At 37.6% G+C, this 27,673-nt stretch overlaps 1 long non-coding RNA gene across 1 annotated transcript; it reads left to right on the plus strand.

Annotated features, from left to right (window-relative positions):
• On the plus strand, positions 1 to 27,673 carry LOC138104670 (uncharacterized). The gene is made up of 3 exons (XR_011148209.1): positions 1 to 148; positions 26,329 to 26,490; positions 27,532 to 27,673. It is a non-coding gene; the product is annotated as an uncharacterized lncRNA (long non-coding RNA).

Consider the following 27,673-nt stretch of genomic DNA (forward strand, 5'->3'; position numbering starts at 1 on the left):
TAGACAAATCAGTCAAGATTTTAGGTTTTGACATGGTTTAGAGCCTTTGCAGCTTACAGAGTGTAGTAACACATTTAGCTGCTCCTTAAGAACCGGATGATGGTGAGAAGCATAGGAGGTTTGGAAGGAATGCAAGGGGTGTCATGTGGTAAGCCCTGTAGAAAACCTGATCATAATCTTTATCTAGGCAGGAGGCTGCTATTTGAGAATTGCCATCAATCATCACCAGTGATGTAACACAAATCTTCTGTCATAGCAGAATAAAAATGATCATATACATATTTTCAATTAAAAGTTAGTAAATGAACTGCTCTTCCTAACCTTAAGCTAGATAATGAACCAGACTGCATACATACAGCCTTGTGGATTTCAGCTGGATCAGAACACACAAATTTTTACAGTTTTAAACTATAGATGACTTTATTAAAACTTTTTGTTTGTGTTCCGTGTGTCAAAGTCTTAGCTTCTGTGACATAAATCATATTTTGATCTGTAAATCCTCACACATGGTGCTTTGCACTGTAAACCACATTTTTTTTCAATATGCATTGTACTGCAAAGTAGAAAAAATTTATTTAAGAGTCAGAGATAAGGAAAAACTATTGTTATACAGCATAACTGGAAAACTTCATGGTGCCTTCTATTGTGCCTTACATGACATAAAAATATATTTTAAGGTAGGGTAATAAGGACAGAAAGCTTGGTGAAGGCCCTTGGTAATACCTTGACTGTCTGACTTGCTATGTTTGCTTTGGGTTGTCTTACTTTTACTGAATATTTATTATTTCTTTCATATTAATATATTAATCAGTTTTAAGCTTTAGTTTCCTTTATGTTATTTGTATGTCTTTCACACTATATTTTGTCATAGTATTATCAGAGTGTAAACTTTAAGGGCTTGAGTGTAAACTTTCAAATCTTGATTGGAATTCTTTCTAGTATGTTAAGTGAGATTCTTGGGGAAACTCTCATTTCACTTCAACTGGCATTTCTCTTTCAAGTTTAGGATAACATTCCTAAAAATGGAGATTTAGTCTAGGCAGAAATTATTTGTCACTGACCTTTTGTATTGCTACTCTGCCAAGTTCAAAGTACTGCAGAGTTGCCTCTTTTTTCTCTTCAAGTTTAATTTGTTGCTAAGTTCCCACCACCGTATATGGTGTCATTGTTTCACTTATTCTATGTACTTTTGTGTTCTGACTAGATTTGGTGCAATGATTGAAAACAGAATAGTTCTAAGTATGCTTTGTGGAGTACTAAAACAGTATTTAATTTCTGGCAACATATTGTAGGTATTATCTCAGCTGTGTTGCAAAAATACTTAATATGGGTAGGAGGAAGGAAGATGAGAAAGAGGCAGTCTTGCTCTCCCTTACATGGTTGTAGAAGACAGACAAGGATGTGGAAGGAGCAAATTACATCTCTTTTATAGCCTGTGCAAAGATTTTGATAAGACCTCAGGGTAGCTGCCGTCAATTTGCTCATCCTGAAACAGATGTTGGAAAACAATGGAGGAGTGGGAAAAAAGGTCACTAGCTGGTCTGATGAATGGATATTTTACCTGCAAAAATGTGCACCAGTTGACTTCCCCTCCCCCTTTATTGACCCAGCAACTTATCTCAGGAATATGCTGTGAGTAGCAGAATGCTTCCACAAAAACTCTCAAGCACCCAGACAGTTGAGTAACTGGTTTGTTCTTCCATGCTTTGCAAAAAATAAAAAAAAAAGCAAAAAACCCCGAGCATGGTTCCAAACATGGAGATCTTCCAAAGGTGAGATTTGAGAAGCACAGATTGTGGAATAATTTCAGGAAGAGGAAGGCGTGAACAAAAACTGGGTAGAGTAGTAAAGGTGCAGTGAGGTATTGAGTTTTAAATAGGGCTTGAAATCAAAGAAAGATGCTTGGCTGACAATGAGTGAAGTACAAAACAACATTACAGAATTTTGAAGTTGAAAGAGGCACAAAGATAAAAGAAATGAAGAAAGAAGCCAAAGTATAGGGACACAAAGGGTCACTTGAAGTTTTAAAGTTCTATTACACTTAATGTTCATGTTTTTTACCCTGTCAGAATCTCCATCTCTTCAGTTATCAAACTTTTCACTTTCTCCACTTTCATTTCCTTTCGGAATGAATTATGTACTAAAAATTAATTTCAATATATTTGTGTTTAAAGCCACTAGGAAGTACCAATTCTACTCCCTTTTTTCCCTATTTCGATAGCGGAAGAGAACTTAAAAGCAATTTTCTCTGTCTGTTCACGAAGCCAAAATGAACAAGGTTGAGATCTGAGAGTTGTGACTCAGAACCTGAATAGCAACTCCTTTTTAGCTGGGAAAAAAAAAATACATTGATCTGAGACTTGGCTTGGCAGGTTTTACATTTTCATTAAATATTGATACTCAAACATCATCTTTGTTTACACTGCATGCTTCTTCCTCTAGGTTTTAAACAGGGAGGATTTTTTGCAGATAGTGTTGAAGTCAGAAGTTCATAACAGCTTGTTTATATGTGATAGGAGTTTGTCAGTGTGTTTGGAACAATATGGATATATTCTGGTACTGTTAATGATGCTTAAAAGCTCTGGGGTTTTTGATATCTGGTTTCTCGTTCCAGTCTCTTTAGAGATGCTTTAAATTAAATCATAGTCTAATAAATTATCTGCATAAATGTTATGCTAGGTGTGGTCAATGCATTAGGATATGAACACTGAGGACATCAACATTTGACATGGATTTAATCTGCAGTCTTGTTCCAGTTGTTTGCATTATGTTTGCTTTCTAGTGAAACATATTCTGGTGATTTAAATGAAAAAAACATTGCTTGTGTGTATAGTTCTTAGGTTTGATTTTCTGTTTTCAATAAATTAATAAACTTTCTCTTGTATTTGTATCAGAGTCTAGGGAAAGGCAGAAGGAAGGCTGAGAGGAAACAATTTTAAGGTGTTTAGAAGTACCATTTTTAGCTATTGTGAAGATAAGCAAGGTCCTGCTCATGTATTTAGGTTCCCAAATCAGGGTCAGATCCTGTCTTGAGGTTGTTACAACAGGTAAGTTGGCTGCTGTTGGCTATTGCTGCCCTGCAGATGGATGTGCAGGAACTGCACAACTGAAGTCACTTGTAACATGACCGCAAGCAGATTTCACTTGAGGTATAGTGGAAAGCGGAAGAGCTTCCTCCATTTTACTTCCCCATGTTTCTTTTAATGAAATCATGAGAGAGAGAATTAAATCAGCACTTTTTTACTTCTCAGGGATATCAGTATGCTGCGAGTTCATGGGAATGTAAATTTCAGGATGCCTACACAGACAGTGATTCGAGAGGCGCCGCATGTGTCATGGTGATAAAGTTTGCATGTTGCTAAATCAGCGTAGATTTGCATGGTTCTGACTGCCACACAGATGAAAGCATGGAGCGGTATCATGAATACCTACTGCAAGGGTATATGACACCAAAAGCATGTTAGAATGCATAGGCATATGTAACTTCATTTTACATCTTCCCATAGCCACCCACTCGGAGCTCTTCTTGCTTCTACTGTGTGCATACAGTAATTTTGGCTTACCCTGTTGTCATCTGCAGCACTAGAGACACCTATGTCATATCACATATAACCACTTCTTATATATAGAAGATCCTGGCAGATGTTATCCACTTACTAAAAGGAAGCTTCTTGAATCTGCTGCAGTTTCAAGTTACTGAGAAACACACAGATTATACAACTGAGAAACATACAGATTATACAACCACAGCCTCCTACAACCCTCCTTTCAGAAGGCACTTGAATTGCTCCGGCCATCATCTTCTGCACTCTGCTGGACTGGTTCCACTAGTTTTCCCTAAGAGGGCAAAACTAATCCAAGATACAGAGATACATGTTAAGCAAGCTTGATGCACTATTAGAATAATTTATCAAAGGAGACAGTGGATTTTTTGTTCAGCTCTTACAGACTGTTTTTTATTTCATAGATACTGTGGTTCAATCAGACGCTCTATCCAGAAATTAGTTGGATTAAAATTGACCTAGATTATCACTGAGAATATATTTGTTTTGTAAACAGAGTCCATGCAATAATCTGCTTATATCTAGCTGCAAAGAATAGGCAGGCATCAACGTAGTTTAAATAAAATAAATCTAAACATAAATGCAAACTGCAAAAATCATCCCTGAAGTCAGTACACCTATTCTGATGTAAACTGGCACAGGTTTGCAGTGAATCACAAGCAAGTCATAAACACTGTTTCAAAAAGAAAAAAGTCATATGGAATATTGATATCAAAAGCAAGGAGTAAAGGTTACCAGCTCATTTTGTTTACCACAGCAATCACTGGCTATGGAGGGAAAAAATTACTTGATAGCTTCTCATGAGTAAGTTTTTCCATTGTATCTTTTATGCCCACACATAGCAATTGAAGATGCAATGAGTTGTAAAATGGTTTCTGAGATTGCATGCCACTGGCAGGCTCAGGACAGAGGTAGCTGTGTACCTGCTGCTGCCTGGGGCTGAGCACTGTGGGGCTGCCATGCAAGGTGGGATGCCAGGACACCCCACTGTTCAGGGGGGTGCTCCTGCCCTGGGCTCCAGATTGGACCTTAGGACCCATCACCAGCACCAAATCTGTTTGTCAGTGCTAACAAAAGCCTAACATTTGAATGCCAGTTGTGTCAGTCAGCAGATCTGAGAAAAGCAAGAGAAAGAAGGCTGAGTGAAGCCTGGATATCCTGTACTAGGAAAAATGGGCAATAAAGGAATTATCTTGCACTGGAGTCACAGAATTCTGGGCTTCCAAACAAAAAGGGGATGGGTTTTTGGGTCAGTCTTTCCACTGGACTAAATAACTGGTACAGCTAATGCCCTGAAGACCACTACTATCCCTTCCACTTGGCATGTGTCTGACAGGGAGAGAGGGAAAGGCAGGGTGAGAGTTGGGTGGTATCATGTACAGAGCAGATAAATCTAGCTTGTCTGTCATCAATTCCATGTTCTTGGTTTATTTGCATGTTAGCCTTCAGCTCTAGGTGGTTTGGGGTTTTCCCCCATTTTGTTTGACACTGCTGAGAGATATCTTGCATCTGTTTCTTAAGCTGAATGTTTTGCGGTGAGAGAATCCTCTCTAGCTGCATGTAACTTGCAAACTCAGCAGCTCAGCTTTTCTTCTCATGCTCTCCTGAAATGTCACACAGCAGCATTCAGATTTGTAAAATGACAGGGCAGGAATCAGCTTGAAAAGAGATGCAGTTCTAGTTTCTTTTCAGCTGAGTGGCTATGTGTTTGGTCACTTTTAACGGTGAATTAAACCATATTTCTGTAAGTGTATGTGATTTGTGTCACCCTGACAGAAGTAAGGTATGGAAATTAATGTGCAAAGCCAGCTTGACCACTGCTCTTCAACAATGCAAAACTGTTTGATTAACTGGGTTTACATGGCTTCATATTGCCAAATAAAATAAAGCTAGATTTGATAAAAACTAATATATTAGATAATAATTTAAAAGTTATAGCAGGGCACACTTTCCTGTATTATCTGATTGTCTGCATATTTCCCTACTCTTAGAAATGCATCCTAACCATATGATAGCAATGGGAATTTCAGTTACTGTGTGCATTACTGAAGAGATCACACAATTTTGTTTAGACTTGAGAGAAAAAAGAGGTCAGAAAGCAGTGTTAGATTCAAGAGATTGTGAAAAATATATTTGTAGCAGTTATGTTTGACTGGCATAAACTGTATAATTGATCGATGCCCAAGGGGAGCACTCCTCTTTTCTGGCACGATTTACTTCTCATAATAAAAGCTATGAAGAAAGAAGTGAGACTTGAGCTGCACAGAATTGTGAGTTTGAGTCACCTCTGAATGTTCAATATGGCTTTGTCTACAACAGTATACAGTAAGTCATATATAAATTAGTATGATTTCTTGATTGCAGTAAGTTCTGTGATCTCTACCCTCAGACATAAAGTCCACAGTTTGTGGCCTCTCCAGGGTAGCATGGAGGAGAGGGAGCTGGGTATAAAATAAGACCACAGTGCATGCTCATAAGCAAAAAAATTCAAGTTACTAAGACTTCATTGGCTTTAATGGTTTCTTTACTCCAGAGCACTGGTGCTAGAAAGAATAGAGAAAACATGCATTGACTGAGGATTCATTTTGCAGATGTGTGAACTCTTTTCTGCAGAATGCTGTTTGGTCAGTTTTGACCGCACCTTTCCTGTCTTCTAAAAAAAGCTAAAAATACAAACGAGGAATTGTGGTTAGAAACTGACAACACTTATTTGGTTGCATGGTTACGGGCTGTGAGCATTTAATGTCTGCTAGGGTAAAAGGATTTACATTATTATCAGCTCTCAGTGTCTTGTGAGGTTGTTTCTAGGTACAGTTTCTAGAAACTGTTGTGCAGGTGAACAGAGATTTAAACTACAATTAGTGTTTTGCTGAACAACTGCTGAGTTTGATCAAAAATGAAAAGGAATGACTGAAATAGTAAGTTCCATATGCTGGAAATGAGAATAATATTTACATCTTACTAATGTAAGATGCAATTGGGGCATTAATGGGATTTGGGTCTGCATTTTTGAGGGGAAAAAGGGAATGAAAGATGTCTTAAAATAGCAATTGCAGAACATAAACTGTGCAGAACTGTCCCTGGATATTCTTAGTATCTTGAACCCTGATAACAGGGTAGAGCCACCATATCTTTAGAGTATACCTGCCCTTTAGGTTAACCTGGTTTGGATGTGCTTAGCATTCAGTATACATGATACAGCTGCTTGCACTTAAAAGTATTTCACAGTCTGAAAATAAAGTAAGTAACTTCAAAAAAATGGGCACAAAGAGCAATATCAGAAGTTTGGCACTTGAAATGCAGTCTAGGCTCAGGTATCTATAGTAAATAGAATAAATTAAAATAAATAATATAGAAATAGACCTGTATTACCTGAAGAGGGTCCTCAAGTTATTAATGAACCTAAGTTTCCTGGAAAAAGTCCCATGCAGGGACATGCAGTTTGGTAGTTAACACAATATCCTGTGAGGGGGAAGGGGCTACTCAGCTTCAGTTCCCTGCTGGGTACATTGCAGGAATAAAAAGTAATGTAAAATTCAGAAAGTTTCCTGGAAACAGATGATATTGTAATCCTTCAAACAATATGCTGTTGACTTAGAAACAAAATGGAGCAGCTGCTGAAATGAAAGTGAGGCAACAGGACAAAATGTCACAAACACCGTTGTGTAAATCCTAATGGTATTCCCAGATTGTTCTCACCCTCATTGCAGTCACTGATAAGTTTGTTGGCTGCTCTCAGAAGGTGTTTAAGTACAGAACCTGTCTAACAAAACCTTACTTCTACATTGGCTTTGATTTATGAGGGTTTGAACTATACAAAGCCTGACTAGATCCCTAAAATTTGTTTGCTAGCAGGGAAAACATTGACTTATTATCCAGTTGTCATAATGTGTTCAACCAATACAGCTACCAGACTTGGGATGAAGGTATCTATCTATTCTGTCTGTCTGTAGAGAGACAGTAATAACATGGCACTACTCTAGAACTGTCCTCTCGTTCTTACTAGCACAGTAAATGGAGCATTAGACTTCTCAGACAGTCCTAAAAGGGGCTGCTGCATTTTTGCAGCAGGCCATTGTACTGTGCAAACTGGTATAACACTCATTGACTGAAATAGAAATAGGCTGATTTATGCAGAAGGTGCCATTTGAAAAAGAAAACCTTGCAGAAGTCTGCATTGCTGCAAAACTCTTGGGAAAAAATGCAGGCAGGCCAATAGAAAAAAAAGCCAAAACATTTTAAGATTATTACATTAATTTTGCAAAGTATCCATGTACATACTGCTAAAATGAGTTGTAAAAGACGGGCTAATGACAAAATGATATATTAGATGATGGAATTAAAACCAGGTGCTTGCTACATTAAGAACACTTGATAGTTCAACATCATCATCTATATATTTATCAGCATAGTGACTGAGAGGCATGCAATTTGCTTCTGAAAGTACTCTCCTGCAATCCTTGGGTCTTCAAAAGCCATTAAAGCAAATTAGCCACAAAAGTCTAGAGATCAAAAATAGGCTGCCAAATAGCTGGGCATGGATTTTCAAACCCATATGTACAGTAAAACCAGATAAAGATCTTAATGTGTCCCTGCAATTGCAATCCATGGCAAACATCAGACCTGGCAATGTTTATACTACAATTGAAATCTATGCAAAAAATCTATACCTTTAGTAGACATTGCACAGTTCAGTAAAAGTTAATGTTTTAGTTTGTTTTTAAAGTGGCAGAAGCATTTTGTTTGTTTGGTTGGTTGGTTGTTTTTTGAGGCAATCCAGCTGTTACTGGTACTCAACAGAAAATGGATGTAGTTTAGGAAAGTTTGTCTGCTTAATCTAGCTCTGGTATATATAAGCATGCATGTCTGTAGAGTCTGCAGTATTAAAGACGAAAAACATTTGGCAGAGAGGAGTTATCTGAAAGGGAGGTTACAGACTGCATAATGTTGGTAAAGAAAGCTCACACTGTTTATGTCTGCACCATATGGCCCATGTGTTTACGAAGTAGTTCAATACTTATCTCGTTTTTACCCAACATTCTCTTCCTCTTATTCTCATCTTTACTTCCTTGTTTATTTTTCCTGTTAACATCAACAGCATTGTCTATGGATGAGACAGGCATGAGAACTGGAGTTTCATATGAAGTTGTAATTCCCCTTACTGATTTTTTAAAATTATTTTTGCAATAGTCAGCATCTTGAACTACTCAGAAGTGTATACAATCTTTAAACTTGTGAACAGAAATTCCTCAAGCCCAGCTGGTAGCTGAGTTCATTTGAACTATGCTAAAAGGGTGTATGAACACTCATGCCTAAAGAATGAATCCAGAGGAACAAAAAAGGTTGTACTAGATTTTCACTGGATTGGGTTGACAGTGAGCAGTTGGATGTTAAATGGTCAACCATGAAGTTTAACAAAACCATCATCCAACTGAAGATGGACACTGATTCAACCAAATCATGTTTGGCTTACATGCTTCTAGCTTGGCTGATGATACCTGTAGCCAGCCAAAGGAATAATGAAATCCTGTTGCTGCCACATTGCTGTCCTTACCTAAGAACAGTTGATTATATTTACTATCTCTACCCTGTCTTATAGCAGATACTCAAGATATACAAGCAGAAACTGCTTCACATTTTCCTTGTGTAATCCCATGGGCTTCCACTGGCACTACTAATGCTGCTGAGAGAGGCAGTATTGGAAGTACCAGAAAGATGGAAACTTGTGCTTTTAAACCTGTATATGCATACCTGTTTTCACACTTGCATTTACATCCTGGCGTGTATGAGAAGATGTACCAGGCTGACAGATGAAAACAGATTTAGCATCAAATGGTTCAGGATTGAGGATGAGCCAGTGGAATGCCCTGCTTGCAAGGAAGGCCATCAGCATCCTGGGTTGTGCTAACAGGAGCACAGGCAGTAGATGGAACTGATTATTCCCTTTACTTTACTTCCCTTACTTGTGAGACAACATCTAGATATTTCATCCAGTTTTAGGCCTCCCAATACAGGAAAGGCATCATGAGCAATTTCAGCAGAGGACCACCAAGTTGGTTGGGGCTGGAGCACCTGGCCTGTGAGGAGAGACCAAAGAACCAAGGCTAGTTCAGCTGCTCCAAAAGAAGGTTTCAGGGAGACCTAATAGCTGCCTCCTCTCCCACAATGCTCAGTACCTACAAAGTATCTAGAAGACCGAGCCAGGCCCTACATGGTGGTGCATGGTGGGAGGACAAAAAACAGTGGCAATTTATCAAAGGTTTCTACCTAATAAATATTTCTTTTACCATGAGGACACAAGCAACATTTGCCTACAGAGGTTGTGCAGTCTCCATCCTGTGAGGTTTCCAAGGCCTGACTGGATATAAGGCTCTGAGTAACACAGTCTGATCTCAAAGGTGAATCCTTTTTGAGTGAGAGTTTGGACTATAGACTTCCTGAGATGCCTTTCAACTGGAATTATTCTGTGATTTTATGATTCTTTGATTCTACATGGATGAACACATTTCCTACACTGAACTCTAAATTAAGCCCAACTTAAGCAAAGGAAAAATGGGAGACTATTCTGCCATTACTTGTGCTCTGGCTGTAATTACAATAGTTAAGATGTTTCTCAGAGGAAATTTCTCTCTGAACAAACATCTATATCTGTTTGTTTCTTGCACCATTAAACAGGTAAGAGTGATATTAAATGCTCAAGGTTGTTCAATTAATCTGTGGCAGAGTGAGTTAGCTCAAATCTCTTGGGCCACACTCTATTTTGAATTTAGTTGTGAAGACATGGTCCTCACAGGTTTTCAATTCACTTATTCTAATATATACACACTTGTGCTCAAAATGCCCCATTGAAAAAAATCATCTTTAACTAAATCTGTTCTTTTAATAGAAAAGGCCTTCATTTCTTTTTTTTAATACATAGACTGATTCAGCAATAGGAACAAATCATGTTCTTAGAGAAGGGCTAACTTACTGTGCCAATCATTTATGTACTCTCATCTGTGATAAGCATGTCATCAAAAACTTGCTTTCGATTTATTGTAGCTCTAGGTGAGAATCACATTTATTTATGGTTAGTTATTAGAATAGTATATGCACTTCAAACAGGACTGGTGTCTCATTCATTGTGGGTGCAAATGCGTAGAAAAGACTGTTCTGCCTGTGCAAAGTTTTCATGATCAGCTAGATGTCTGGTTATTAAAGACATATGACATCCATATTTCAACTAAGCCAAGCCTTTAAATTCATAAGCCAACATTCCTTAGAAGTGGCTCTACATAGAGATCTTTGGGTTCGTACATGCTAAACTCTGTTTACAGTCAAAACTCACTGAAAAAAACTCTCTTCACTTCACACCCTCTGAAAGCCATATGTAAAAAATGCCACTAAACAGAGTGCAATTGTTCCTTGTTTGTTGACTGAGTCCTCTTCAGTGATGTGAACCACCTGTCTCTTCACCGAATCTCCAGTAATACTCAAAGTCTTGCAATTTGCCCATTCTAGTATGGAATTAGTTTCTTCTTTCAGCTATCCTCATGTCAGTGCCTGATTACCTGACAACTATTCCTGTCCATTTTACTTTCATCAGAGAAATAAGAGATAGCATTGATAGCATGTTTCTATTCTGCCTGGAATCTGTAGAACCTCCTCCTCTCAAATGGTTTGCCTGCTGAGATGAAGAAAACTATAGTTTGTCATAGTTTCTTCTTCTTCTTCTTCTCATTACAGCTGATCCATAACACCTTCTCTTCTATTGTCCTGTTCAGTGCCACAGAATGAGTTTTCTTCTATTTGTCTCATCAGGTATTTGGTCCTATTCTTGTAAAACCTATCACAGAAGCACAGAGCTCAGAATAATCTAATTACCTTATCAAGAGTACCATGTTGAGCCCTATGCCCCTCTATTGAGGTGACTACTGTCAACTAAAATAGGTAGTAGGTTAATGCTGGCTTAAACACAAGTTTTTACAGTGCAATAGAGGTGTTCTGCTAATATATGTTACATCATTCCGCTTCCGAGACACCTGACGTGATCTTTCTTTTCTTTTTCAATTTCAAGAATGGTTGCTACCCAAACTGAAGAGAACTGTGATAATAGTTGCATTTGTTACAACACCTCATGGCTTCTGTCTCAGAAATTTACAAAGTCATTATGGAGAGCTATGCTAAAGAATTTCACCATATATTTTGCTTTCAGTGTAAGATAAGTTCAAAGTTGCAATTTCATTTGCAAACTGGTTGACGAAATGAGTGTTTAGGCAAAATAAAGCTTGCTATTTAGTGGTATTTTTTTGTAAATATGGACTTTTTCATGACAGGAACGATATTGTTTTCTTGATTTTGTTATTGAAGACCTCCACTTGAAATTCAAATTAAAGGTAATGTGTAACAGAATCATACAAGGAAAGAAAGAAATTATTCAAATGGTCCTGGAGATTACTTTGATATCCTGGGTGGAGAGAGGGAAGGAATGGAGAAGAGGGAGAGGGCCTTTCTTTACATGGAATTATAGACATTGAAGATGAACCCCCAATGTGACAGTGTAGCTAAAAGCTCTGGTGTGGCTCTTAACAGTAGAAATAAATCCCATTGCCATGGAAGCGCTATCACTTTGGTGCTGGTGCAAGCAACTTCTACTGGAATCATGTATCCATTTCATGTGTCCAGAAGACAAGAGAAGTATTGGAAACTGAGAACAAGTGAAAGGAAGAGTTATTGAGAGGATGATAAATATGTTAGCAAAGCATTTTTCAGCAGACACCTTGTCTGCATTTGAAGTAAAACATGTCCTGAATTAATGAACATGTTGGGTTCAGGGTTTTTTTGTGGTTTTCTTTTGCTTTGGTTTTGGTTTTTTTTCAGAAAAGATAATTAGATATCAGAATTATTTACCAAGGTGGATTCTTCATCACAAAACTTAAATATTAGATAGTTTTTGAGAAGGTTTGCTTGGTTTGGTTTTTGCTTTTAAACATGCCATAATTCAAACAGGAACAATTTGAGAAAAGTCCTGTAGCCTAGCAGGGATCAGAAGTATCAGTCATTACACTTAGCAGACTGCTAGACAATTCCTAGCCTGCATAACTCCTAATAATACTAAGGAGAAATGTGGGGGTAGAGAGGGATGTTAATCCTGTTCCTATTCAGCCCACAGGGACGATGGATCTGATGAATAAGGAGATCAGCCACTAATTTCTATTGCTACAAAAGCAATGGCAAGTATTAATATTTCATCATGGGTCTGAATGACATTGCATGTATTTTTCTCAGAAGCAAAATTCTTGAAAGCCAATGATTGGAATTTTCAACTTTTCTTAAAACAGAAAAACCAATATCTTCCTAACCTTCTCCTTTCAAAGAGAAACTTGAAAACAATGCACAGTTTCACCCTGAAGGCTCAGAAAGTGATAGATAAAAGTATGCACATACATAATTAAGAAAAAAATAGTTGAGGGTTTTTTTTTGAGAGAAGCTATTCATAAATTTTACATGCTTGAGGTTGGTAGTGCTGTCACTAACACATTTGATTAATACACTGATCTGGGTACTCTAGACACATGTTTCTTCATCTGTGGAGAATGTGGAAAAGAGCAGATGCCACCCAGTTCAGATCACATGAGCGGGACATGGCTGCGGGTCAACAAAGTAGCCATTAATCCTGAAACCACTTAAGATTGGTAGTAGAGGTTTCTTGGTTTTGTTGTTGGTTTCTTTGTTGTTGTTTTTTTTGTTTGTTTGTTTGTTCATCTGGGGTTTTTTTTGTTGTTTTGTTTTTTTTTTTTTAATGCCTGTGAAAGTCATGCAGTTGTGAATTACAGTAAAAGGCTCGAAACAAAGTTTTTGAATCATGTTGAGGCTGCAAGTAGCCAATAACAGTAGGAGACAAAGGACAGATTCTAACAGAAGGAATAGGCTCCTTCCAACACCGCCTGCTGCCTTACACCACCATCTGTCCTTAATGGTGTTGACTTCACCCAGGGCTTGCAATAAAAACTTGCATAACAGCAAGTCTGACTGGGTCCAAAAATTTTCACTGCATGTTTGCTTCTTATGCTCCAACCTGGACCCATAAACTAAGGCAATGGCTTCCTAAGGCTGTTTAGTGATTTAACAAGGAGCCAGTTCTTTGGAATGTAGGCTCCTCAGATGAGTTAGGGACCTATGAGGTGTATGTGTCCTTAATTAATAATCAAGATAAACTAATGATGAGACCTGAACCATGAGTACTTTATTTGGTCCTTTTCTATTCTTAGAGAAAATATTCCGTATCTTAACTCACTGAGGTGACAATGCACTGAGTTTTAATGTTGTATAACTCATAATAATAATTTCATATGTTGTTGTTTCTTTTTTATTTCTCTTTATTGTCTTTGGATATTAAATATGTAAATTTAAAAATTTAAGATATTTCAAATAATTTTTTTTTAGGAAGGGACAGCAATTTAATTCAATTTTACTTTTCTGACTTGCTAATTTCCAAATGTTTTTCTGAAAGTTTTGGAGTTATTTGTATGCTTGTTTTGTTTGAGTAGACATTTTTAATTCTCATCCACTGTGGGCAGGCTCTATCTTGATATACTCAGAGCTGTACATAGTTGTATGCTCAGAGCTAGAAAAGTCTGAACAATTTATTTTGTAACATTACTTGCATATATATAGATATAAAAATATATCTATAGAAAAAAATCATTAGTTAGTAATTGAAAACTAGTTTATATTCCAACTGGAAATGGGTGATCCCTAAAAAGCAGTCTGACTAGAAGATAGCTTTGGACCTGCAAATTGATAGTATGAACATGTGTTGGTCAAAATGAGTAAATCAACTTCTGTGTAAGGTACAATACAATATTTTTAAAATATACTAAATCTCAAAGTAGATCCTTAGTCAGCCAAGCTTGTGGAAAAGCTGGGAGGAGAGAAGCAGGGGACTTACACAGAGCAATAATTATATAATATTCCATCGTGCTTAAAGGTCAGGTCCCTGGCCTCACGTCCAGTCGCCCCAAGGTTTTCAAGCAGAGCAAGACAATGAGGAATCTGCTCTTAGTACAATCTAATCCCTGTTTTTACAGACTCCTACTCCCTTCTCCTTACAGCTGCAAAATGCTAAATCAGGAATAGACAGCTTTTACAGCACTCATCCCCATGATTCTTCCTAAAGGAACTGTCTTAATTGGAGGTTTGGATTATGAGGAAATCTGAGCCCCAGCCTTATGGATTCATCCTATTCTGGGCTGGTGGAGTGGTCCTCGTGAATCTGCTGTAGTTTTGGGCAGCCAGAGAAATGTTATTCCCAAGGTGACCCCAGACTGAGGAAGATCAAAAAGGAGATTTAAGAGCCTGTTCTTGTGTAAAACATGATCACAAATAGCTCAAAGTTCTTCAGGAATGTGGAAATATCTGAATTGCATCCCCTGGAAGCATTCAGACTTGGACAGTTCTTCCATGTAAAGGGAAGATGCCAGAGGAGAGCTTTGAAGTCAGTGCACCTTTTTTTAATGCAAGGAGTATTATAAAGTGTCAGTTTTGCCAGTGTCTGCTTCTGCCTGGAAAAGGTGCCACAAACATTTCTGTTCCTAATCCCAGATTCTCCCGTCCTTTCATGATTGCAGCCACAGCTGACCAACATACTCTGATGCTTCCTTCTTAGCAGCTGCTGCAGACCTGCCTTTCTGTGACTTTAATACTCCTCTGTTGTCCCTGACTCTACTACTGTGGACAAGTTACTCCTTTATCTTTATGTAGAACTTGCCCCAACTATAGTACAATTGAATGTATTCTAATTCTTTAAGTAATTCTAGACCAGTTGAGAAAGTAGTCAGCATTCCCCTAGTATTACATACTCCATTGCTATTAATTTTCCAGCCTTTTCCTCATAAAGTTTTTAATTTTATGGAAGCAGAAATTGAATGTTTTTGGTACCAACTGACCCTGATATTACCTAGACTAAGGTTGCTTCATTCCACTGTTTCTACGGTTTTCTCAGCATAATTGAAATTAAGGGTCTGTGCTTATTATTGCTGTCAAACAAAGATCACCTCTTCTTCTATTCATGTTGTAAAGGTTAACCTAGTGACTTCACAGGAGAGAGAATTAAGGTAACTGTGTGGGAAGAATTGGTTCAGAGTGAGAAATCTCAGTATCCTGGAGACAAAATATCCTATACTGCATAGGATTCTTGTTTTAAGATCTCTTCCAAGGCAGGATCTCACTTCATCACTCATGGTGTTCCCAGGATTATATAATTGAATTGCCCATATAATTGTGCTCTGACCACAAGAAACATGTTAAAGAACTGTGAGAAGTCCTTCTTTAACCTTGTATGTTAACATGGCATAAAGGCAGCCTTTTAATGTAGAAGACACTTGAGCTTCTATCCAGAAATGTCAAAGCTTTATTTTGCAATATGTATTTCTTTCCTATACTGGTGTCTTAAGTGCTGGATTTGGAATTCATAGTGGTAGAATTGTTTGTAAATGTGTGTATGTGCATATTAAGATATTCACATGCTTCTGAGTAGTGGTGGAATACACTTCATACAAAGGAGGATAATGAATCTCAGTGTACCTAAGTAACTACTGAAATGTTTAATTCAGAATGTAAATTTTCCAATACTAGCCTAGTTTTTAAAATTAAGTCCTTTGTGACAGTATTGGTCAGTCATTTATATGGAGCTAAAGTACTAAGAACAAACAAAACTGTAAAATTGGAAGAATGATGCTGTTTGTAATTTCGACGTAACTACTTTCAGATCCTTGAATAGACCTATTTTTTTGAGAGTAGATCTTCATCACTTTACTGAAAACTAACATCTGTAAAATTATCAGTGTGCATATCAAAACATTGAGGTATACCAAAGCATCTAGTTCTGCTTGATTACAACTAGTGCCCAGAAAATTATTGCAAATAAGACTATATAACAATCTTGCTTAGGTAGCATTGCATTTTGTAGTAACAACAAACATTTCTAAAGCATGTTATTTATATTCTGCTTTTGTGCAGACTTTTTGATAAGATTTTGTATTGATCCTAATCTGTCAACTGGATTTAGATCACTTTATTCTTATACCTTTGTTAGAAAGTATATCCACTTTCACAAAGAGGTAAAGCTATATCTGGACTGAAATATTTGCAGAACACTTGAGGGAATTAATTATCCCACCGCACTGAACTCGGCTGACTGAGGTGAAGTAAATGGAAAACCCCTACATCTGGAATGTTTAAAGAAGCAGGAATTTAAATGCTTGGGTTTATTTGCGTTTGACCCATGCTTAGAATTTGCCACTGTAATTGAACATGTGATAGCCATGAAGTGTGCGGACTGACTTCCGTGCATTGGTGCTGTAATAAGCACTGTTCTGTTTTATGGCCAAATTTTCTCCATCAACAGAACATTTTAAAAGTTTCAACTGAAAAATTGCAGCAGCTTTCATGTTGGAAAAAATTTAGTAAGATGCTGATTTTAGACAGCTTCATATTTTTTGGCAAGCAAGTAAAGCAGGTTGAAAAATTTTCCTCTTGGAAAATGTGGCTTTGCTGAAATAAGAACTTTCTGTGAGAAAACGTCAATTTCAATGCATATTTTTTTATATTACAATTTGGGTAATCAAAACAAAACCCTCCACATTTCAAAGTGACAGTTTGAAACAAAGATACTTTTCTGTTCCAAATAATTGCTTGAATTAAAAACAAACAAACAAAAAAACAGGTCAAGTTGCTCAGGGACATTTATTCCAATCAGAGGTGTGGTAATGTTTCACTTTGACGTTTTCATTTTGAAAGTTTTTATAGTTTTTCATCCTAGGTTTTTTTTTTTTTTTTTTTTGATACTCTGTTTTTTTCATCCTGTTTTGAAGTAGAAACTAATATACCATGGAAGAAAATTTTGTTTCTCAACCAGTTCTGCAGGAGACCAATCAGTGAAGGTTTTTGATAGGAATAACAGAGGAATACTTTACAAACATATGTATGTCAGTTACAGTTACCTGACTGATCTCCTAAGCTGTTTTGAAATAGCTCAGGAGAAAACGATGTCATTATCAGCTGTGCTGTACCTCAGAGTTTGTGCTCCTCAGAGTACCCTTACAAGCAACACTACACATGGGAAGCTGTTTTAGATTTTCCTTTGTCTGGGTTACACAGACAAGTTCTTCAGAAAATACCTGGTTTACAATCACTTCAGAAACCTTCCTCAGGTCTGTCACTAAGGTCTGTGAGAAATGGGGACAATTTTTCCATGTGAGAAGGATGTAAAGACCTTACCAACCCTTTTTGTTACCAAACTAACACCATCCTGCATGATTGATGCTCATTATCATATCGTCTGGTATTGTCTTCTTGTTTTATGAAATTGTATTTGTTAGTATGTGTAATCAAGGATCTAACAATCTGAAAAATCATATCTGAGAAATGACCTCTCTCTTGATTTCCACTTTGCTTAGGAAATAACTTTTGTTCACTACACACCCTTCACAAGCACCCTTTGTTGTCTATTACAAGCAATGTTTTACTCAAGAAAAGAATTGTAAACCATGCCTGAAGAACACTGCAGAGGGCCAGTTGATTTACTATTATAACTAGAGGTGATCAAGAGTTCTGTAGGAAGTAAAGGATTCTCTAAACACAGATTTTGCTAGTCCTGATCACTGCTATCTAGACTTCACTCTCTGGCTTCCAGAAATACGGGATTATTCTTCACTTGAGTTTTAATCTCTGATGTTTTGAGTATCTAGATATGCTGAAAAGTGATTCTCTAAAAATAATACATCCATCTCACATATTTTGGGAAGATTAATCAGCAAAACTTGTGCATTCAACTAATTATGTCATAGTTTATGATTTTGACTGTGGTTGTAGCAGATCAGCACCATTTTGTCTAGGAAATAACATCTAACAGATATATTTTGCAGTGCAGAAGTGATGCTAGAAACAGTATCAGTAAGCCTGGAATTTAACCAGTGCTGTGGAGTGCTGGATGGTATTGGAGAAGAAAATAAATCTGTGTTTGTTTCTGAAGGCCATATAATTAAAAAGATGTATAATACTATAAACAGCTTGTATCAGAACAAGAATTTTCATTGCAGAAGATATGTGGTATTTTCCTCATTCTTTCCTAATTCATTCTGAAGGTAGACTTTACTGTGTCATCTAAAATGGGTGTTATTAGGCATAAATAACAAGGGACTGCTTCCTTAATCATGTAATAAAAATCTACAGTTTGATTAGTCAATCTGTGCTTCACAGAATGAATCAGAAAGCAAGATGATTCCTTGCAGATAGAACTTGCTCTTAAGGAAGGATTTTTGGAACAGCTTGTGGGACTAAGATTAAATGTCTTATACACACATACATGCCCATGCATTTTGGATATATCCCAAGATTCAGGATGTAATCACTGGAAAAGAGTCAGCTTTCCCAAAGTGTTATAAGATGGAAGTAGATAAATGCCCTGATGGTCGAGGGAAGGTAGCCTCGCATGAGCTTTGCAGTTTACAGCACTGTGGCTATCAGGGCATGTCTGGGCAATAATTAGCATAGTGTCTCCCAGTGATAGCATTTGTACCTGGACCCAGCCCTCCACAGAGTTCATGGATGTTTTGTTTCAGCTCCGTCAGGGTTGACTATAGTCACGTATTTCAAGTTGTTATCTCAGACTGGGATGGTCAAGAGACTTCTTGAGAAGAGGCATTCCAGAAAATTGAATCTGCAGAAAGCAAGATGTACAACACAGTCCTTTATGAGACTTTATTCCTAAACTATATATCTGCTAGGATTCTGTGAGGATTTTTATGCTACTTCTGGCCTAAAAAAAATGCTCAGTTTCTTATAACATTAGAACGTTTGGATCGGCTTCAATTCATTAGCACTATGTGAGGAGGGGAGGAAGCTGAAGCTCAGGTTTCACTCTGCTTGGATGCTCTCTTCCATGGTTTCCAAGAGGTGCCAAAGTTCAAAGCAGAAAAGTTATCTAATTTTTTTTTTCTGTGAATCTTAAAAACTATCTGTATGGAGTAAACCTAATCTATCAATAGAAACTCAAAGACAGTACATGGTTGACATGTCTTTTTCTATCACAGGGGTGACACCATTCAGCAAGCAGTTAAACACATTTGGGGAAAAAAACCAGTTCCCTGCCATAATGCAGTAGGCTATTATCCAATTAAAAATGATCTGATAAAAACACTTTTTAACATTTGTCACATTTTTTTGCCTGTTTGTGATCCAGCCAAAGAATTTCTATCATTTTCTGAATGCAACCGAGACATAACTAACTGTTGCCATACCAATAACTAGGAAGAAAAAGAACCTCCTCCACATGTACTACCCACACAGATCTGATGGGCACAGTTTGTGAAATGCCTTGGGAATAAAATGGTGCCGTGACTGAGGCATGCACATGGCTGCTGCAGTTGGATCTGGCCAGGGACTTTCATGCTCTGCGTGTGTGTGCGCGCACATGGTGTACGTGTGAATCACTGAGGCACTGCATCGCTCATGCTCACAAGCACAGCTCCCATTTCACTCGCTACTTTTCTTCCTCAGTCTGTCAAATTGTGCCAGAGGAGCTGTGGGCCTGAATCTGGCTGTAGCTCTCTAACAGTGCAACTTGCATAGTCCTCACAGCACAAGAGTGAGATTATTCTTATTTTCCTTTGTTCCAACTTGAAGGCAGTTTTGCCTGTGTAACATCTTGGATTCTTTTATGCCTACATGTTCAGCGATACCTTTTCACTGACAGTAGATGTTCTGACATCCATATGTAAAGTGAGGGTCTTTAGATAAGGCAATTTATATTTTCACTTTTAATATGTCCACCAATTTTCCTTTTAAAGCAGCCTTTCTTTTTCCCATCCTTCTCTCTGTCTTTTTGGCTGTTAGATTTTGAGCATCTTGGAATAGTATTCAACTATTTCTGGATGATGGCAGTGGGCTTAGCACATCATGAAAACTAATACATATATATTTTAAAACCGGTAATGTTCTGAAGAAGTGTCTGAGCTACTTATTTCTCACTTATGTTGTAAAACAGCAAATAAGACAAAAAGCAAATATCTGTGGTCCAAGGAAAACACTCAGTAGAAAAAAGAATGAAGAATATGTAGTTCCTTAATCTTTAGACTCTCAAAGATATGAAATTTACTACCCACTTACAGTTGTCTTGTAATGCTAATGTTGTGATATGACCTACTCTTATGATTATATACAGTCATTGAACCATCAACATTGAAAAAATTAAGCCAGTTCAAGTCAAAATAAATTTGGCATGATAAGAGAGGATTTCTGCAAAATGAAAGGAAATCCCATGCTGCTTCATTTTCATATCAGACAAAAAATAATCTTAATATAAAATAAAATATCATTTGGTTGTGGGCTATTTAAGAGTTTTAACCCTTTCTTCTTCATTTTAATCTACTATGAAATTCTTCTATTTTGAAAGCATAGAAAGCAAAGAAATAATTCTGACCTTTCCAAAATAAAAATTTCAAAAATCTTTTGGCTTTTAAAAAACTCTATTTATATTTTTATCTAACATTTTTCATCAGGTTCTACCCACACTTGTAGGTAGCTTCTGCAATATGTGCCCCTTCTCTTCACTAAAAATGCCACTGAAAATAACAGTAATTGATGACAATAACTGGTCATCAATAACATTGTGCCCTCATTTTGACAATGCAATCATACTTTTATATACACTTAACTGTGTGCAAGGTTTTATAAATTGTGTTCCAATTTAATATATGTGGTCATTTTGAATGTATCTAATGAACTCTATATTGAATTCAAGATTTCAGCACTCACAAATATGTATTCTCGTGTTTTATGCAGGCCTGTTTTTACATATGTTTGCAATAAATGTATCTTCTAAGATATTTTATAGGAAAAGTTTAGGATAAATCTGCCTCTCTGGGCAACTTGTTCCACCATTTCACCTCCCTCACAATATAAAGTTTTTCCTGATATCTAGTCTGCATCAATGCTCCTTTAGCTTAAAACCATTATCCCTTCTTCTATTGCTGCAGGCCCTACTGAAGTGTCTGCACCCATCCTTCTTATGTGCCCCCTGTAAATATTGACGGGCTGCAATGAGGTCTCTCTGGAATCTCCTCATCCTCAGGCTGAACAACCCAAACTCTGTCAGACTTTACTCATAGGAGCCATGCTGCATCCCTCTAACAATTTTTGTGAATCCAACAGGTCCACGTCTTTCCTGTGTGTAGCACCCCAGAGTTGGATGCAATATTCCAGGTGGGGTCTCAGAGGAGCAGAATAGAGGGGCAATAACACCTTCCTTGACCTGCTGGCCATGGTAATTTTGATGCAGCCAGAATATGGAAGCAATCTTCTAACCTAACTAGACATCATAGGATTCACCCACTTAGATCCACAGTGGCTCCAGCAACTCATGATGAAGAAAACTGCTCAGGGCGTTTATGTCAGATTTGATAAAACTTCTGCTAAAGCATCCATTCAAATAGGTCAGAAGTTTTAATGGTAAATCTATCAGACAGTTTTTCAGAGGTCATGAACTGTGAAGAATTTGTTCCTTCTGGCTGTCAGTAGGTCTGCTCTTCTGGAAAATAAAAGCAGTATTTAGCTAAGGATACAGCTTCCCTCTGGGACACGCACATACCACTTCATCTGATTTCAGTGGGGCTTATGAAGCTCACCTGAGGATTAAATAAGTCCTCTAATAATTAATTGTAAGGATTTTTAGGTTAACTTTAACTGTTCCAGTTAAAAGTTCAAATACAGAATCATTTATAGTAACAGACCAAGCAGCAGAAAGGCATCAGTCTCTTTTGTCACCTGGTATAGCAGTCGCAGATACACACATGGCAACTCTCTTCTGAGGTTAAAGGGGAAAAGATATAAAACAATTTTTCTATCTCCTCACGTCTGCATTTGTAAGATTGGCTTTGGTTTTCCATAAGAAATTTCAGCTCCAGTCAAGCAAGCATCTTGTGTCTTTACATGACCTTCTAAGTTACAGAGGCATTGAGCAGAAGGAAAACCTGTCCCACACTATAGCAGAGTGGATTGGGATCACTGAATGCACACCTTCTTCTGCTATTTCCGACATTGTAGATGAGTATGAAACATTTGTGTGCCTGTTCTAATGGTGCACACAACTGTGTAGGTTAGACTATATTTTAATACTAACCTAACTTGGCACAGACAATAAAAAATGCATATCTTTCCAGATATGATAACAGGATTTTATTGCCAAGGCACAAGTATTTCCCTTCAAGAAGTGAAATTCATAATAGGTTCAGATTTTTGCAAATGATGCTTCAAGTTCCAGTCTTGGTGTTGTATACTGTACTTTTATATATACTCCTTCAGACTGACTTTCTGTTTACTTAATAGAAAGGTACTTAGCTTTTGGAACTTTACAGTTTTTGGCACACCAGAAGAAACCAACCTACATTATTAAATTAATGATTGAAGGAAATCACTGTAAGCCTAATAAGATTTATGTGTTTCCATTCAATGTCAGCAGGGAGTCAGATTAAATCAAGGCTGAAGGTCTCAGCTGCATTGAGACCCTTGATCAAGCTACTAATGCTTCAGTTTGGAAAGTATGACAAGATGATTAGATAATTTAAACAACCCTGTGCTTTTTGAGACGGTTAATATCACAAAATTATTTTTGCAGTAAAAGTATGTATTTCTTATAATCATAATAATAAAATGTGGTGTCATGGCTTAACTCCAGCTGGCAATCAAGCACTGCACAGCTGTTTGCTCAGTCCCCTACCTCACAGTGGGATGGGGAGGAGAATTGGGAAAAGGTAAAATCCGTGAGTTAAGAACAGCTTAAATATTTAAATAAAACTATATATATATAAATAATACTAACACAGATAATAATGATAATAACAACAAAAATAATACTAGTAATACTAGTAATAATAGTAATGAAAAGGGAGATAACAAAAAGAGAGGAATAAACCCCAAGAAAAAAAAAATTATGCACAGTACAATTTCTCACTGCCTGGTGACTGATACCCAGCCAGTCCCAGAGCAGTGATCAGCCCCTCCTGCCAACTCCCTGCAGTTTATATACTGAGTTTGGTGTTCTGTGGTATGGAATATCCCTCTGGCTAGTTCAGGCCAGCTGTTCTGACCATGCTCTCTCCTGGCATCTTATGCACCTGCTCATTGTGAGAGCACGGGAAACTGAAAAGTCCTTAAGACTTAGGGTGAGCATTACTGGGCAACAACTAAAACATCGGTGTGTCATCAACATGTGGTTTGTCAAGCTTTTCAATGAGGTGGTCTAACAAAAAGAATAATTTATTCTGTTTCATATGGTTACCTGTTATACAGGTTATCTATTACTAAAAGCATAATACCTGATACTCGTGCAAAGTTGTCCTCAAAGCATTTTACAAAAGAGGTCTGTGTGATTGTCCTTTTCTATACATATGGAATGTAATATATTTAATGTTGCAGTTGTTGAATGATATGCCAGCATTTCAACATCTGTGTTGATCTAGTGTGGCTAGGGATTGGTTACCTTTTGAGGTCTTATTCCATAAATAAAGTTTAAGTACAGCTAAAAGGAAAGAGCCATTTAACCAAGTGTCTGGAAGAATTTTCTTGTACCATTTGAAGATTGGACAGTGTTAATTGGTGAGCTTTCATGAGGAATGAAAGCTTCCTATCTAGGTCTACAAAATGACTTGTTCATTTCTCCTTCCAAGGCGAGACCAGTAGTGCACGAATGCTCTTAGTACCTGTTGCATACCTGAGATTTATAGTCAAGGATGGCTGTCAGATGGATGCTGGATTCAGAAACACGTCTTTTATAATCTTATTGGAATTAAATGATCTTCATTTTACTGTAATTTATGAAAATCAGACTTGGATTTTGGGCCACTGAGAGCCTACTGAAGAACTCCAGGGACATGAAGTGAAATCTTGGGAATCTTATTTTCATGAGTTTATGTGATGATGGTATTGAAATCAGTCAATCAAACTATGTTTCTGATAAAGCACACACTTTGAAAGACAAAATTACTAATATACCTTTTGCCTCAATGTCTGCAAACCAAAACTGCAATCCCTGACAGTCAGTCTGGGAGCTAAAACCTGTAGATAATGGATCCATTTGTAATCAAGTCAGAAGATAAGCTAAACATTAAAGAGGATGATAGATCTGGAAGGTTACAAATTTTCCTAGACTTTATCCAGACAAAGTTCCTTTCTAAACCATGCTTTTCTTCCTTCATTAACTGGCTTTGAAGCTAGAGATCTTTGCTGGCTTTTCAGTTTGCAGTGCTGTGCCGCTCGTTCCAAAAGATAAGCACTGCTATAAAATGAATGAACAAATCAAACTTGATTTTGGCAACAAGGTATTTCCTAGTCCTTATTACAACTAAATTACAACCTGTGACACTGAAAGCTGGCAGTAAAGTAGATTTTAGATATCTACTAGGCATCTTACTTTTTATCCTGTATGCTATACTGGGCTTCATGCACAGGCATCAAGCACTTGGAGTAGCAAATAATCAATGTCTGACCATGTGATGTTAGAATTTTTTGTAGTGAAAGAGGTAATAGGAAACTGCTTTTGGGATTCTCACATGAAGTACAGGTAACCCTGACACTCTTCCAGACAAGATGGATGTGGAGGGTAGGGAAGATCATGGGTTGACACTTCATCGGGTTAGATCACTTCACATAGGAAAGACTGAGGCCCTCTAGATACAGAGACATCACTGTTAATAATGTCATGGAAGTGTGTGAACTGTAATCACAATTCACCTGCCTGGGATAGCCTGGAATAGCCTAGGAGATAAGTACTTTCCCTGTGCTATTAGTAAAGTGATAGCTGAGAACTCTGCTTATAATCTTCCAGGTCACCGAAATCTATTTTCCCCTCAATGAACACCTTAAAAAAAGGTGATAAGCAGATGGACAAAATGATTCTTCAAAATCCATCACTCAGGACTGTGTAGTCAAGGATCCTCTAATGAACCAAAATGTTGTGGGCTGATATAAACTGTCAGTCTTCTCCTTTACTGCTAACTTGCCAGTTTGTTGTGGCTGTATAATGTTATCAGTATACTGGAGAACGTTGATATATGGAGATAAGAAGTTTCCATGGTTTATCCCAATCAGATAAAATAATGGCAGCCTTAAATACAGTTCCCCTTTTAATTTCAAACTGTATGGGTACAGAGTTTTGTTTGACTGATGTGGGCTACAAAAATTTCAAATAATGCAATGGCTGAAGCAAGAAATTACAAACACCTTGCGTTCTAGACGCAGTCGAGTGAGTACCGACTGATCATTTACAGGTCTCTGGCAATAAATTCTATATGGTTCAGGAGTCTTAACTGCAGAAGTGTCCTAAAATATGTAAAAATGTCCTTTAGGAAGTACAAACATACAAGAATAATTTATTCTATATGTAGGAAGAAAGAAATTATATATTTTATATATATGTATAAAATGCTCATCATTACAGAGAAAGTGGCAAGGGTTAAAGGGATGGAAGTGGAAAAGAAACTCTCCTTTTTTTTTTTTGTAAGTAAATCAATAAGGGAATATTTTACAAAACCATCCAGTGAACTGATTGAGCTTTCCAACACTACTTTAGGCTACTGACCACAAACCAGAATGCTCATTCATCTACTTTGTTACAGGCCATGAAATGTCATGTTTGCATAGACCTTGTTTAATGATGAAGGTCTGGTAAAAGAATTTCATTTATTCCTGCATGAATATCCTATTATCATGAATGCCTTTTCTCAAGCAGCACTCTTGGCTAAGACTCTGCAGTGGCTGGCCAAGCTCACACAAGTGAGATAAGACAAGTCCTGAATGGCAGATGTCAGGAGTGAAGGCAGCTGCATGACGTGGGACTGCCGTGGAAGGAGCCGGCTGGCTGCCAAGACCTCCGAGCAGCAATGTGCTTGAGGTATGTGTGAACCACTGAATTTTGTGCTTCACTTGCAGGGCTGCTCTGATCCCTTTTGTGCTCACATATAAAATGTGTCTCAAAGTACCAGAGATAAAACTGAAGCCGTGTGAGACCGAGAAGCACATGTGCATCCGTAGCACCGAGCACCCTTAGATAAATTGAAAGGATTCCAAAGTGAGAGGAACTCATGTGTGCTGTGATTAAAGTGCCAAATGATTACAGGCTAGACTGAAAACCGGCAGCACAGAGGCACAAGGTGGGCTCTGACACACACAGTGGCTGCCATAACTTTAATGCTAACCTCTCCTATCCATAACCACAGGAATCCATCAGCTCCCAGGAATGAATTAAGAACCAGAGTCTGTCAATGACAGTCTTGTTCCTGTCTCTCCAGAATCATACAGACACTCAGTGTTCAAGAGTTTTTCAGGTGCTAACTACTAATTTACAAAGAGATAGGAAACTGCTGTGACTGTCAAACAAAAAACAATGACACAATAATAGCAGTAGATTCTAAAATGTCCTGGCTTTAGCTTATCTCTGGGACTTGCAAACTACTAAGAGGCATACACACACACACAAACTCCTGAGGGTGAGTAGGAAAACACATGCTTTGTGCCCCCCTAGCCTCTTTCTTTGCTATCCACTCTCAGGGATCACCATTCTGCCTTCTAATTCCTTGAGAGTTTGAGGTTTTAATCTTTAATGTCTCCACACACTGCTTTTTATTTAGTTCATAGTACCAACAGTAATGGATTGTCTTTTTTTAATAAGTTGCCATGATTGTTTATGAAATGTAATATCTGTATGGGACTGCTCTGAATATTTTGTTTTACTGCTAAGAAAGAACAAAGACCACTGTTTATTGGTACACCTTATCCACTAGTTAGTGGAAACAATAAGCTAATAGTCTTAGACATAAATCCGGGAAGCCTTATTCTTCCTTTGTTTTTATGATAATGCAGAATTAAGACACCTTCATACCTGTGCAAAATGCAAGAAGGGACTCCTTGTCTGATGGTGTTTTTCTCCTTCCAGAGACATTGCTGCCTAGTCCACGTTGGGTGGCTACTGCAGGTGAACATAGGGGTGCCTGTACAACTCCCCTTGTATTGTACCTATAGATGGCTACTTTCTCGTTGAGCCTCACCACCTGATGGTTCTGAAAGCATTGCATTTA

The sequence above is a fragment of the Aphelocoma coerulescens genome, chromosome 1A (genome assembly GCF_041296385.1).
Source record: "Aphelocoma coerulescens isolate FSJ_1873_10779 chromosome 1A, UR_Acoe_1.0, whole genome shotgun sequence".
Lineage (NCBI taxonomy): Eukaryota > Metazoa > Chordata > Aves > Passeriformes > Corvidae > Aphelocoma > Aphelocoma coerulescens.